Genomic DNA, 13235 nt, shown 5'->3' with positions numbered 1-13235 from the left:
TTCTAATTCCTGTAAATTTCTGCACATTTGGAACTATAAAATACTCGTCAGAAATAAAACTGATTGATTTCAAAGAAGTCAATGAAGTTAGTGAAAAATAATCATAATGTGCAAACGTTGGAATTATTAGCTAATGCATAAATATTTGGTTAATTCAAACAATAACATGATAAATTATAAATTAATAATACTAAAAACATCTCAAATGTATGCAAATATAGGTTCATTTATCATGTTATCACAGACCCAGGCGCTTGAGCCTGGTGCGGGCGCTGGGCGGCCAAGTGCTTTGGCGGCCTGGCGCTTGACGGCCGGAGCGCTGGGCAGTCGAGCGCTAGGGCTCCCTGGTGCTTGGGTGCCCAGTTCGCTGGGCGTTGGGTGGCCTGGTGCTTGGATGCTAGGGCGGCCGAGCACTAGGGCTGCCTGGCGCTTGGGCGCCCTGAGCGTTGAGCATTGGGCGGCCTGGCTCTCGGGCATTGGGCGGCTGGGTGCCAGGCAGGCGGCCAGGTGACTTGGCGCTAGGACATCCGGGTGCTTGGGGTTGGGCACAAACAGGCAGAGAGAGAGAGAGAGAGAGAGAGAGAGAGAGAGAGAGAGGGCAGCCATCGGCGGCCCGTGGCGGCGACGATGGCGGTGGCGGTGGCGATCCGAAGAAGAGGGATGGATTACGACAAGTCCTCCAATAAGAGAAAAACTCAATTCTTGAATATAACTTTGCCAAGTGCTCCTTGCAACATTGGCCTATATATATAGGCCTTGGAGGAAAGAGGAAATGCAAGAGATAAAAATAAACATAAAGGTAGGCGACGTGATATCATTTCACGTCACAAAGGCAGTTCTTGATCTGGCGTTGACCACGTGTCATGACGCATGACGGGGCGTGCGTAGGTGGAGACGTGCTTGACGAGCCGTGCGTAGATGGAGACATGCTTGATGAGGGTGCGTTGACTTGATCAGTTGACGGCAGTGGCATGTCCGCAAAAGTCGTGTCGACGTCGTCGCCATCAATTCCCGTAGGGTCAAAAGAACTCGACTCCGTCGAGTCGTTGACAGAAAACTCCAGCAGGGTCACCAAGTCTAGGTGCAGGCGAGCGAGGTCCTCTTCCGAAATCCAGGTGTTGTCCGTCGATGGTTTACCCTACCAACGAACAAGTAACTTCTGCATTGTCCCATCCTTGGTGAAGGTGATTATTTCGTCCAGTGTAGCCTCGATGTTCTCTTGCCGATCGGGGGGTAGTGAAGGAGGTGTGGATGATAACACCTTAATTTCTGTCTTTATTTCATGTTATTAGCACAATTTTATGCATTTAAAGAGCTTAAAATGGGGTTGTTATCATATATTTACATGAAAATAGTGTTTTCAAGTGATTTCTGATTTTCCCCTAATTTTCTGTTAATTCTATGAATTTTAAAGGATTTATTGAAGCTAGAAATAATTATTTTTGAATGAAAATGGCATATTTAATATTTTATTTCGACATTTATCAGCATGGGAATGAATCAATGAATTTTCTAGAATTTTTTACAAATTTTTAGGATTTTTCTGAGATTTATTTGAAGAGGAAATGTATTTATTTGAAGGAAAAAAAGTATATTTATAATAGAAAAAAAAGTATTTTTATTATTTTTGAACTTTCAAGGGCCTTTTTGTGAACTTTCGTTGCAAAAACACCCTGAAAACAGCTCTCGGTCGCCACTGCAGGCGTAAAGGTCCAATTTAGAATTTTACAGGGTTTTATTGAAATTTTTAATCTATATTTTTAATGTTTTGAGGAGAAATCGGAGGAGAGAGAATGCGCCAGGGGCATATCCGCAATTACTTTTGGGCGGCCTTCAAAAGCAATTCCAGGATTTTTAAGGACTTTTCTGCAAAAAGGAGGATTCAAAATGCGCCAGCCAATGAGAGATCGACACGTCATTGCGTGTTTAAAAATGAAATTAATAAATAAATCAATTCTAAATCCAATGGATTAAATTGGTTTACGCTTCATCATTTCTCCAACTTTTCTAGTTTTGAAATTCATCCACGTTCGCTGTTTGTTTTTTTTTTATCCCAATTTTAGTTCTCTTAATTTCAAATTTCAGTTTATCTTTGAATTGATCAAGCCTGAACCAAATTAGTTAGATAAATGTGAATCGAATTTGAACCTTGACTTGACCAAACTCGAGTTAGAACACCGTGATTGGCAAATCGTGTTCACGATTTGCCAATTTATGTTAGCTTTCAATTTCAAAAAATATATATATATAATAATAATAAACAAAAAAATATATACATATTGACGATTTGATATCACAGGACATTTTCACAATTTCAAAGGAATGAGGATAAAATAAAATTTGAATTAAAAAAGAAGGTACTCTTAACATCCTAAATCCGTCAGAAATAAATAAATACAAAACACTTATAATTAAATCAATTTAATATATAGATTTCAAATTCATTAAAAAGAACAAAAAAATTATATAATTCAAAACAGATAAAGATTTTCAATCAAATAAAAAGATAAAGTTAAGTGATTTTAAATCTCTGTTATTAAATAACAGAGAATTATTGAAATCATTTAAGTTCAAAAGGATAGAGTGTTAGTTGAAAATTACAAATATCAGCATTTAAATAAATAGTCAAAACATCATTTCATTTAGGTTTTGAATTCTACGCCCTAATTAGACTGAAAATTGATTTTTTTCTATTGCCTCCCTAGGGTTCGACCCCTTACTCAAGCATTAAAGGATATATAAATTTAGTGATTAAGTTTGAAAAACCCCTAAATGATAAGCTCAAAAATGCTTGGTTATACGTCGTTATTTAGGGGGTTTTAACCAAAAACATGATGAAATTAGCATTTATTTAGCTCCTATTTGCATGTTATCAACTTCCAATATGATTTGCAAACTCATGTCTATCGTCTGAGACTCTAGCATGAGGCAACATGGGTATGAGGTCGGTAGGTTTGCGAGGTGGATGACCATGAACAATTTCAAAAGGACTCATGCCAGTGGTACAGTTGACTAATGCGTTGTAGGCAAACTCGGCGCGCGGAATAATACTATCCCAAGATTTGAGGTTATCCCCAACCAAAGATCGTAATAGATTGTCAAGGCTTCTATTAACGACTTCAGTTTGACCGTCAGTTTGGGGATGAAAAGCTGTAGAAAATTTGAGCTATGTTCCCAAGAGGTGCCAAAGGGTCTTCCAAAAGTAGCTAGTGAATCTGACGTCTCTGTCCGATACTATACTCTTCGAAAGCCCATGTAGACTGACAACTTCATTGAAATAAAGTTGAGCGACATGAGAAGCATCTGAGGTTTTAAAACAGGGGATGAAATGGGCCATTTTAGAAAAAATCTACGACAACCATGATGGAATCATGACGCTTGAGAGTTCTAAGAAGCCCTAGAACAAAGTCGATGCTCACGTCATCCCAAGGTTTCTGAGGGACCGGTAGGGGAGTATAGAGACCAGTGTTTTGCTTGACTTGTTTAGCGAGAGCACATACAGGACATTGGGACACAATATTTGCTACGTCTCGCTTCAGGGATGGCCAAAAGAACCTATGTTCTACGGTGGCGATCGTCTTATCTCTCCCAAAGTGACCACTTAGGCCTCCGGCATGTGTTTCCCAAACGAGAAAGTCTCTGAGAGAAATCTGTTGTATGCAAAGGCTGCGATCGTAAAATAGGAATCCCTCTTCTAGAATATAGTCTTGGGTTTCGGGTTAGGGTATTTTCCTAAGGACTGGATGATAGGCGCAAAGTCCGGACAATAGGCATAAAGATCTTTTATCTGATCAAAGCCAATTACCTCAATTTCATGACATTTAAAAGGTGGACTCGCCTACTCAAAGCATCGGCGACCCTATTCTCGACGCCCCTCTCATGCTTAAGGACAAAGGTGTATTATTGAATGTATTCAGCCCATCTAACATGCCTAGGATTTAACTTCTGCTGGGAGTGGAGATACTTCAATGCCTCATGATCGGAGTAGAAAACAAATTCTTTAAAGAGTAGATAATGACGCCAATGACGTAAGGATTGAACGATGGCATAGAATTCTTTATCATAGGTGGAGTATTTGAGCTTGGCATCATTCAACTTTTCACTAAAGAAGGCGATGGGATGATTTTCTTGACTCAATACTCCTCCAATTCCTAATCCCGATGCATCATTGGCGATCTCAAACACTTTACTAAAATTGGGCAAATGCAGGATGGGAGCTTGTGTCATCTTAAGTTTTATATCATCAAAGGATTTCTGTGTTGATGTAGTCCATTCGAAGTGATTACTCTTTAGGCACTCGGTCATGGGTGCCATGATAGTACTAAAGTTAGAAATGAAGCGTCTATAAAAGGTCGCTAAACCATGGAAGCTACGAACATCATGGACATTCCTAGGAGTCGGCCATTGGGTAATGGCGTCTATTTTGGCCAGATCAACAGATACACCTTGAACCGATAAGATAAAGCATAGGAATGAGATATGATCAACAAGAAATGAACATTTCTTTGGATGGGCAAATAATTGCTTGGTTTTTAGGACTTCACACACTAGGCGTAGGTGATGAATGTGATTGTGTTTGGTTTTACTGTAGATGAGTATATCGTCAAAATAAACCATGACAAAGTCTCCTATGAATGGCCTAAGAATGTGGTTCATTAATCGCTGGAAGGTGCTAGATGCATTCGACAGGCCAAAAGGCATAACGTTGCATTCATATAATCCATCCTTGGTTTTAAATGTGGTTTTCCACTCATCTCCAGGACGGATTCCGACTTGATGATAACCATTCTTTAGATCAATTTTTGAGAAAATCCTCAAACCAGCCATCATATCAAACATATCATCAATGCGAGGGATGGGAAACCTATACTTGACAGTGATCTTATTTATGGCTCTACTATCGATACACAAGTGCCAGCTCCCATCCTTTTTGAGAGCCAACAATGCAGGTACTGCGCATGGGCTAAGGCTTTCATTAAATAAATCCCTTGTCCAAGAGCTCTTGGACTTGACGCTGAAGTTCCTTATATTGTGTGGGGTCCATACAATAATGGGGAAGATTTGGTAGGGATGATCCAGGGATGAAATCAATGGCATGCTGAATTTCACGCGTAGGTAGTAGGTCATTGGGTAGATCCTCGGGAAAGACACTCTAAAATTCAGCAAGTAATTGGGAAACTTCTGGCAGCGGGGGTGATTAAATTTCAGTGGAATGATCGGGAATCATGGCAAGACAAATGGACATCTCACTATCAATCTCCTTTTGAAATTGGCGATCATTGAGAATATATAGACCTAACAACGTAGATTTTTGGTAAGGTTTGTTCGGGTTATGACTATAAGGGTGCCACATGATTTTCTTACCCTGATAGATAAATGAACAAGTGTTACTCATACCAAAAATGTGTACGTCATTATCGTATAGCCAAAGGTGGCCAAGGATAATGCTGCCCACCTTAATGTGTAACACGTCACACAATACTTCTTCCTCATATGGTTGAACCTTTAAAGGAAGGAGGCATTGACTCTTCACAGGAATCGAGGTAGCGTCGATCCATGATACATAAAAGGGATGAGGGTGACCAATCAATGGTAATCCCAAACTTGAAGTCATAACATCGGAGACGGCATTGATACAACTACCACTATCTACAATCGTCTTTCACATCTTATCACCAATCTTAAAGTACGTATAAAATATGGATGTCCTCAATGCATAATCATCAATGGATGGTTGGGTGAGGTTGCAGCAAACAATTTCCCTAATGGATGTAGATGGATCACGATGAGGAAGGGATGGTGGGCAGTCAGTGATGCCAATGAAGCCCACCAAACCTTCTTCGTGCACGAATTCATCTATGACGTAATTTTCTACCCTATACTCTTCTTCGTCAATAGGTTGATCATCTAGAGTAGGTTCAATATCCACAGGTTCTAGTCCAATATGTAGGGCTCGGGAGGGGCATTGTGAAGCTCTCTGACCATGCCCCTGACATTTAAAGAAAGTCATGCCAGACGGACCGATTTGTGCTGGATTGGATTGAGATGGAGCTCTCGCGGTGGAGTCGAGGGAAGAAGAGTTACGTGCATTAGGATTGGTTGTGGATTGTGGTGTCGAAACTGGAGGACTGTGTTCGGTGGAAGTGCGAGTGGGCATAAGTACCAGTGCCGGGAGAGCTAGAGGTGGATTACACGGAGCTAAACAATTGGAATAGGAGGAATGATCACGATCAGCAAAAGCAGGACGACCACTGACGACGGGAGTGTTGTATAAAGTTTGGTAAAGTTCAAGATCTTCTACAATCTGATAGGCCTGCTCGAGTGTAGCAGCCTTGCGAACAAGTAATTCTGTCTCTAAATATGGGTTAAGTCCGGTTCTAAATCGGGATATGACAACTCGGGGATTCTCCTCAACTCGACATCTCATATAAAATTCCTCGAATTGTGTGATGTAATCGGAGATGAGGCACCTACCCTGTTGTAACTTATGCCATTGATCTAAAAGATTATCAAAATAAGCCATAGGAACATATTTCTCTAGCAATTTGTCTTTCATTTGGGGCCAAGTGTCTATAGGTGTCTCTCATCAGTTATACATAAAAAATTCAAGATTCTCCCAAAAATTTTTGGCTTGACCCCCTAGTTTCATCTCGGCATACTGAACTTTTTGCCACTCAAGCATGTTGTACCATTTGAAATAACTGCTAAGCTTAGACTCCCAATCTAGATATTCTTTAGGGTCCCTAGATCCCTCATAATACAGAACATCCACTTTGAAACTTCTTTGAATCTGTTGCCAACGATTGTCGTGATCCACACGTCGGTGATCGCGAGGTGGTGCCTGATCCTTGGGTGGATAGGGATCGTCAAGTTCTGGACGATTCCCATTCTAACCTCGGTGCCTATCGTCAGGCGGATAGGGATCATTCCACAAGGGATGATTCCTATCACGATCTGGGATCCTCTCTTCCGGTAGATAATAATTGTCACGAGGTGGGAAATTTCCATCATGTACGGGGTTTCTATCCGCAAGTGGATAGGGATCGTTCCGCGGGGGACGATTCCTATCATGGCCTGGGGTTCTAGGCTCAAGTGGTTAAAAATCATCTCGACAATTTCTATTGTGGACTGGCAATCTATACTCTGGAGGAATCAGATCGTCTCATTCAGAACGATTCTGATCACGTCCCCCGGATCTGTTCTCAGGTCAATAGGGATCATCCGGTACGTGATGATTCCTATCGTGATCCCGAGATCAAGGTTCAGGCGGGTACGGGTCTTCGCGATAACAGCGATGTCTATCACGACCTCGATTCTCCAATTGGTAGGTTCGCTCACTAACCGCATTGATAGAACTGGTTAGACGGTTCTCCATGTTGGTTAATTGTGTGTTTACATCACAAAAACCATTCTGGACAGTGTCTAACATGCGGTCAACATCCCCACGTGAGGAGAATGGTGGAGCGGGTGGAGGCAAATCTTGGATAGGGACGGACACCCCATGACTATCAAGGGATGGTTCATTCATTGGCGCGGAGATGCGTTTGCTTGAACGCAGATGCATGCAAATGTAATGATGAATGGACAAAATCTACAATTGCGGAATAGGTTGGCTGACACAGGTTAGGCTCTGATACTAATTTGATGCAGCACAACGGGAGATGACGGATGTGGGGCAATTGTGGTGATGGGGAATGGATGACGGGTGAGGCTAAATATTGGATTGGTTTAGAGAGAGGATGGATAAAACAGACCACAAATTCACAAGATCAATTTTGAGAGACTTAAATCCGATGAAATAGTGGTGGTGCAGCCCCTTTCCTCGTCGAGGTCGGGAGTACTATCTTCAACGACCGCGATGATGCCGAGCACCAAAATCAATACTATCCAATTCACGCTTCACGGGAAAACTCAAGAAAAGCCTAATCCACTAGTCATTGAAAATTCCAAAAGAATCCCAAAACAAATCCGACAGCGGTGGAAGAGCTTCTTGAGGAACACTAGACGAGGAACACTGGACGAGGAACACTAGACGAGGAACACGCGACACCAAAGAGTTTGGGGGTACCTCAGCACCTGAGTGCATGTCGAGGCTGCAGGAAATTCTCGGTGTTTCGCTGTGGAATCAGAGAATAGACGATCCGCGTTCGACACGGACGAGGGTGAACGGTCAGTGAATGGACAGAAACAGGCGCTTGAGTGGCCTGGTGCAGGGCGTTGGGCAGCCAAGTGCTTGGGCGGCCTGGTGCTTGACTGCCGGGGCGCTGGGCGTTGGGCGGTCAGGCACTTGGGTGACTGAGCGCTAGGGCTGCCTGGCACTTGGGTGACCTTGACGCTGGGCGCTGGGCGGCCCGGCGCTTGGGCGGCCAAGCGCTTGGGCAGCCAAGCGCTTGGGCGGCCCGGTGCTGGGCACTAGGTGGCTGGGCGCTTGGGCGGCCTAGCGCTGGTCTGCCGGGGCGTTGGGCGCTGGGCGGTCAGGCGCTAGGGCTGCCCGACCCTTGGGCAGCCTGAACGCTAAGCGCTGGGCACTCGAGCGCTAGGGCTCCCTCGTGCTTGGGCGCCCAAGGCGCTGGGCGTTGGGTGGCCTGGGGCTTGGACGCTAGGGCGGCCGGGCGCTAGGGCTGCCTGGCACTTGGGCGCCCTGAGAGCTGAGCGCTGGGCGGCCTGGCGCTCGAGCATTGGGTGGCTCGATGGCCGGGCGCTAGGGCTGCCTGGCACTTGGGCGCCCTGAGCGCTGAGCGCTGGGCGGCCTAGCGCTCGAGCATTGGGCGGCTGGACACCAGGCCTGCCTGGCGCTTGGGCGGCCGGGTGACCTGGCGCTAGGACAGCCGGGTGCTTGGGGCTGGGCACGAACAGGCAGAGAGAGAGAGAGAGAGAGGGCGGCAGTCGGCGGCGTGTGGCGGCGACGACTGCGGTGGCGGTAGCAATCCGAAGAAGAGGGATGGATTACAACAAGTCCTCCAAGAAGAGAAAAACTCAATTCTTGAATATAACTTTGCCAAATGTTCCTTGCAACATTGGCCTATATATATAGGCCTTGGAGGAAAGAAGAAATGCGAGAGATAAAAATAAACATAAAGGTAGGCGACGTGGTATCATTTCACGTCATAGGGCAGTTCTTGATCTGGCATTGACGACGTGTCAAGACGCGTGACGGGGCGTGCGTAGGTAGAGATGTGCTTGACGGGCCGTTCGTAGATGGAGAGATGCTTGATGCTGTTGCGTTGACTTGATCAGTTGACGACGGTGGCGTGTCCGCAGAAGTCGTGTTGACTTTGTCGCCATCACATTCATAGGATTCTAAAAATTAGTTATTTAGAAACACAGTCAAAGCATTTTGAAAAAATTTATGATTCTGATTAATGGATTCCACTTTGTTATTCCTACTAAATAGACACTAAAGGTTTCAAGAAACAAATGTGTTATACTTTTGTATATTTGTCATCTAACGCATGCAGATGGGACAATTATTTTCATTCAAGGATAAATAAACCTTTCCATCCTTCATCATACAAAAAAAAAAATTCTTGCCCACGTCTATGCATATAAGCCATTATTAAGGTTAAAAATACCCTAGAAAATGTACCAAAAATTACCATGGTGAATTTCACATTCCTCTAAATTGAAATCTTGAGACAATGTACCAAACATTGATGGAAGGACATGTTCTCTCATTGTGGACACCACTTTTAAGGATGTCAATATCAAAGATGACATGGTATGTTGCCATTAATGGATACTTTTCCTACATTTAAGATAAAAATATCATCAAAGTCAATGACATCATCAACATCATAAACCCTTGGGGGAAACATTTTAAATCATTGAGGATAACCTCAAGACCATCATCAAAACTCAGATGTTAGAGTTAAAAAAATGTGATAGAAACTTTGCATTTGAATCTGTGGCACATAAAAAAGACAAGTATCAATTGTGTCAACCCAGGTAGATGGGCGATCACATCAAAGAACCTTACATCGCCAACTATAACAAAGTGGTCTACTTGGTGGGGGTGATAGGTGACTAATTGATATTTCTAGACATAACGCGTCTGACTACGACCATCAAATCCCTTGCCTCTACACTGCCTACATGAGGTGCCTGCTACATGAGGTGCCTATGTTGCCATCATGAGGTGCCTGCTACATGAGGTGCCTATGTTGCCATCATGAGGTGCCTGCTACATCCACTTGTAGACTTCCTTATAAACACAATTATATACATAAATAAAATCATGTTCATAATTAAGGACATGCACGTGGGGCCTGCTCCGTGCCTACAATATTTTACCTTGAACACATTTGGGAGATGTTTGGTTTGAATTGGGCCCCAAAATTTGAACTGGTATTTTGAGTTAATAAAAAAAGGTCACCCAATAGGTGCAAGTCCCTTTCAGGGAATATTATAATACTTTATTACATATTTCTGATTCCCACTTGCTAGAATATTATGTTTGGATAATACTTTATTATTCAATGTCATTTTCATTTTATATTTAAGGCCCAAGCAAGGGTGCATCTAGCGTGTTGTCCATCCCCATTGAATGCTGATCAGGATTAGATACCTGTTGTGTATGACTTCCTATCTAACAACTAAGTTGCACAATGGTAAGACAGTTCAGGACGCTTTTCGTCTTGTCCTACATCCCAAATTTTTTGGATTGTCTGAACCATCCTGTCCAGAAACCATGTCATACAGAAATGTTTCATTCCAGAAACCATCTCGCCCTTGGCATTTGAATGTCGATCAACGTTGGGAGGAAAAACAAGAGAAGTTCTAAATCATATAACTACTCAAACCCAAGAAAAAAAACATGAAATGGGAATTTCAATGGGAGTTAAAAAAGGACCCTGGTGAAATGACAAAATTGACCAAGCCACATAGGAACAGATTTATGCGCATTATATGTTCTGTGCAGAACTGCCTCGTCTGGAACCATCACACCCGTAGCGTCTCGATTTTGCCCACCGTCAGGGATGGAAAACAACAGAAGTTCCATATCATAGGAGTTATAAATCTTGAGGAAAAAAATCATAAAATGGAATTTTAGTTGGGGTAAAAAAGGGCACTGGGGAATTGAAAAAATTGATGAAGCCACATAGAAACAGATGTACATGCATTATCTGTTTCATTTAGAACTGTATCATCTGGAACCAATGCACCCCGAGCGTCAGGTTATGTCTAATGTGCAGGATAAAAACAATAGAAGTTCTGAATCATAGAAGTTATAAAACTTGAGAAATCAAAAAATGGAATCTAGAGGGGATTTAAAAAAGGACCTTGGTGAAATGATAAAATTGACCAAGCTACGTAGGCACGGATTTACATGTATTATCCGTTCCGTCCAGAACTGTCTCATCTCGAACCATTGCGTCCCTCACATGCGGATTCCGCCTGACATTGGGGACAAAAAACAAGAGAATTTCTGAATCATAGAAGTTCTAAACCCCAAGAAAAAAATTAAAAATGAAATTATAATGGGGGTTATTAAAAAGGATCATCGTGAAATGACAAATTTGTCCAAGCCACATTGAGATGGATTTATGCATGTTATCCATTCTGTCCAAATCCATCTTGTCTGGAACCATCACGTCCCTAGCATCCAGATTCCGCCCAACGTTGTGGACGTAAAACAAGAGAAGTTCAGAATCATACAAGTTCCAAAGCCCCAAGAAAAAAATCATAAAATGGAATTTCAATAGGGGTTAAAAAAAGGACCCTAGTGAAATGAACAAATTGACAAAGCCACAAAGGAAGGGATTCACGCGCATTATACGTTATGTCCAGAACCATTCTGTCCCAATTCCGTCCGACATCGAGGAAAAAAAAAAGAGAAGTTCTGAATCATACAAGTTCCAAAACCCCAAGGAAGAAAATCATAAAATGGAAGTTTAATAAGGGTTAAAAAAGCACCCTAGTGAAATGATGAAATTGCCCAAGCCACGTTGGAAGGGATTTACTCACAGATTCGGCCCGACGTCGGGGACAAAAAACAAGAGAAGTTCTGCATCATACAAGTTCCAAAACCCCAAGAAAAAAGAATCATAAAATGGAATTTTAATAGGGGTTAAAAAATTACCCCAGTGAAATGACAGCATTGACCAAGCCACATAGGAACAAATTTACGTGCAGAACCGCCCAACATCGGGGACGAAAAACAACACAAGTTCTGAAACATACATGTCCCAAAACCCCAATAAAAAATCATACAATGGAATTTAAATAAGGGTTTAAAAAAAGGATCCTAAAGAAATGACAAAATTCACCAAAGCAATGTAGGAAGGGATTTTCCCCTAGACTCTGCCCAAGGTCGGGAAAGAAAAACAAGAGAGGTTCTGAATCGTACATGTTTTAAAACCCTAAGAAAAAAAAGCATAAAACAGAATTTTTGAAGTGGGAAAAAAAAGGACCCTAGTGAAATGACAAAATTGACCAAGCCACATAGGAAGGGATTTACGCGCAGATTCCACTCCACATTCGGGGACGAAAAACAAGAGAGGTTCTGAATCGTACATGTTTTAAAACCCTAAGAAAAAAAAAGCATGAAACGGAATTTTTGAAGTGGGAAAAAAAAGGACCCTAGTGAAATGACAAAAATGACCAAGCTGGAAGGGATTTACGCGTAGATTCCACCCGACGTCGGGGACGAAAAACAAGAGAGGTTCTGAATCACACAAGTTTAAAACCTCAAGAAAAAAAGCATAAAATGGAATTTGTGAAGTGGGTAAAAAAAAAGGACCCTGGCGAAATGACAAAATTGACCAAGCCACATAGGAAGGGATTTACGTGCAGATTCTGCTCGACGTTTGGGGAAGAAAAATAAGAGAGGTTCTGAATCGTACATGTTTTCAAACCCTATGAAAAAAAAGCATAAAATGGAATTTTTGAAGTGGGAAAATAAAGGACCCTAGTGAAATGACAAAATTGACCAAGCCACATAGGAAGGGATTTATGCGCAGATTCCGCTCAACGTTTGGGGACGAAAAACAAGAGAGGTTCTGAATCGTACATGTTTTAAAACCCTAAGAAAAAAAAGCATAAAACGGAATTTTTGAAGTGGGAAAAAAAAGGACCCTAGTGAAATGACAAAATTGACCAAGCCACATAGGAAGGGATTTACGCCCAGATTCCGCTCCACATTCGGGGACGAAAAACAAGAGAGGTTCTGAATCGTACATGTTTTAAACCCCTAAGAAAAAAAAGCATAAAACGGAATTTTTGAAGTGGGCAAAAGA

At 42.3% G+C, this 13235-nt stretch overlaps 1 long non-coding RNA gene across 1 annotated transcript; it reads right to left on the bottom strand.

Moving 5' to 3' along the window:
- Positions 1-10772: 10772 nt before the first annotated feature.
- On the bottom strand, positions 10773-12446 carry LOC144711070 (uncharacterized). The gene is made up of 3 exons (XR_013583448.1): positions 12267-12446; positions 12080-12169; positions 10773-11394 (listed from the first exon to the last, which is right to left on the bottom strand). It is a non-coding gene; the product is annotated as an uncharacterized LOC144711070 (long non-coding RNA).
- Positions 12447-13235: the final 789 nt, after the last annotated feature.

Source organism: Wolffia australiana, chromosome 1 (genome assembly GCF_029677425.1).
Source record: "Wolffia australiana isolate 7733 chromosome 1, ASM2967742v1".
Taxonomy (NCBI): domain Eukaryota; kingdom Viridiplantae; phylum Streptophyta; class Magnoliopsida; order Alismatales; family Araceae; genus Wolffia; species Wolffia australiana.
This window is presented reverse-complemented; position numbering and strand designations above follow the sequence as displayed.